This window comes from Gadus macrocephalus, chromosome 12 (genome assembly GCF_031168955.1).
Source record: "Gadus macrocephalus chromosome 12, ASM3116895v1".
Classification (NCBI taxonomy): domain Eukaryota; kingdom Metazoa; phylum Chordata; class Actinopteri; order Gadiformes; family Gadidae; genus Gadus; species Gadus macrocephalus.
The window spans coordinates 22850360-22852859 of record NC_082393.1 but is presented as its reverse complement, the minus strand read 5'-3'; the positions used below and the strand labels follow the sequence as shown (position 1 = coordinate 22852859).

Here is a 2500-nt window from a genome sequence, read left to right as displayed (position 1 = left end):
AACAGCGCTTCAGTGAGCGAGCCAGGGCCCAGGAGGGACTTGTAGTGCTAACATCAAACAGCCAAAGAGTCTCCCTCCTCCTCCTCCTCTCCTCCTCCCTCTCTTCTCTGGATTAACCGTGGATTATCAGACGTTCTCTATTGTTAATTAAAAACCTGCCATCCTAGAGAGAGTTCTGCTATTTATAACTAACCCTCCTCTTCCTCTTCTCCTACTCCTTTCTCCTCCTCCATCTCTGACTCTCAGCTGACACCAACCAGACAGTTTAGCTGAATCCAAATATAACCCATATTCTTTTTATAGATTATTTTCATAGCCATGGTGCTTTACTGGGCTGAATATACCTAAATGAAGTGGCAAACACAAGTTAAGGCATGGTTTGAATGGCAGCTCTCATATTTGAAACTATAATATTAAGATCTGATCTGGATATAGTTTTATAATATTTAGGAAGTAAAATATATTTGTTTTCCATACAGATGTGCACACAGAAGTGTAGTACACTAAATAACCACTCGAGGCATTAACGATTTCAAGTTGAAATGGAAGCAAACTTTCAGCCAGGAGTGAATGGCTGATGGTCTCTTAACTTGCAGTATTGGACTCTCCATCCATAACATCCCTCTCCAAGGATCCACTCTCCCATCACCTTCCCTAGCCCGCTCGCTCTGCCTCAACAGGGGAGTGTGAAGTTGGAAGTGTGAGCCAACCAGAAGGTTAGCCCAAATGAAGTGTGCTGATGGAGAGCTCTCAATGCTGGGTGATCTAAACGGGCTGGCTGGTGCTTAGTCATAGCAACACACACTCGGCGTTCAGAGCCAACTGGCTAGCCAACCACCCAGCCATAGAGGCTACCATTCAATGATGGACTTTTACTATGGAGAGCCATGTGTTGGTCAATCGAATGTGTATGTGTGTGTGTGTGTGTGTGTGTGTGTGTGTGTGTGTGTGTGTGTGTGTGTGTGTGTGTGTGTGTGTGTGTGTGTGTGTGTGTGTGTGTCTGTGTGTGTGTGTGTGTGTGTGTGTGTGTGTGTGTGTGTGTGTGTGTGTGTGTGTGTGTGTTTTTTTTCCTTTGGTACAACCTTGGTGTTGGGGAACAGTGTTGTTACTGTCAACACTAAGCACTGGTGGTTTGCTAATGGGGGGTTTGTAAGTATCCATGTAAGCGTGCTCATTGGTGTGTTTGCATGCATGTTGAAGTGGTGTAAGTGCGTGCGCTTTCACTGAACGCTGATACGTGGCACGCCAAAGCCTCTGCAACATAGCTTTGCACTGGCACATGCGCCTACCCCTCATCCCCATCCTAACTCTCGTTCTGGCAAGGCGTACGGCTTCCACGGCTGGAGACAGGGCGGGGGAGGGGAAGGAACACTGGCTGGCAGCCTTCCCCGCGGGGAGCGGGGTACAGGGAGAGGGGGGTATCGCCTGCAGCAACAGGGGGAAGCTCCACGAGGGGAAATCTTCCCCGGCGATTCCCCGGCTTTTTTTTTTACAGAGCAGCTCACAGCTGGGGTTCCAGCGACCGGCAGCTTGGGTGCCCACGTCCTGGGTGGATGGATATAGGTGGGTGGAAGACACGACCCCGGATGCACAACACACTCGGATGAACGCATACGGACTCCCATACTCACTTTCTCACTCGCTCACTCCCCCAGCGTTCCCTCGCCTACACCCACACACACACACACGCGCGCAGCAAAGTATGTCCGCTCTGCGGGGAGGCAGACGTCACACAGGGAGGACTGGAGTGTTGGAGGCTGGCGGCGAAACCAGAGAATGTCAACACCAGAGAGAGAAACGACGCTGCCAACTCCATCCTATTGTGGTTCACATTCATTATCCGCACCGCTAATGATTTTACATGCGTGCGTGTTTCGCCCGCACACACACACACACACACACACACACGTACACGCACACGCACACGCGCAGGGGATGGCGGTGCAGCAGTACAACGGGGCGTCGTCAGACAGCAGTCTGCGGTACAGTGCAGGGGGGGGGGCAGCGGGCGGCGTGGTCCACTGCGCAGCCTGTCACAATAACAGCCCCGGTCTGCACCAGAGCCCTCCCCTGCAGTCCTACCAGCAGCCTGCGTGGTCGACGGCATCGCCCGCGCCGCGCTACAACGGTTCCGCTCCAGATCCCGTCTCTCCTGCCGGGTCGTAAAAGCACGGGGCACCGGAGTTGTTTCCAATCGGCCCCAGCATGGCTCCGCTGAAGTGTGGTTCCTTAGCGGAACACGGGGGCAGCCGCCATTACAGAACACCGGTGCATAGGGTTTATGAACATGAGCAGGGAACACGATTCAACAATTGATGCCGACTGCTGGGTTTATTGGAAATTAAGTGCGGAAAAACGCAACAGATTGGCTTATTTTTTTCTTCTACCAAATTACAGTCGAAAGCCTCACAAATTAGGGTTAATGCGTAGGCAGTTCAACGGAAGCTGTACAAATCTAAAAGCCATAGAGAGCACATGCACCATACTGAGTGCATGTAGA

General features: G+C 51.7%; 1 protein-coding gene across 10 annotated transcripts in view; it reads right to left on the bottom strand.

Annotated features, from left to right (window-relative positions):
- The window catches only part of elavl4 (ELAV like neuron-specific RNA binding protein 4), a 58282-nt gene that overhangs the window by 27205 nt on the left and 28577 nt on the right, over positions 1-2500 (bottom strand). The window lies entirely within an intron of this gene.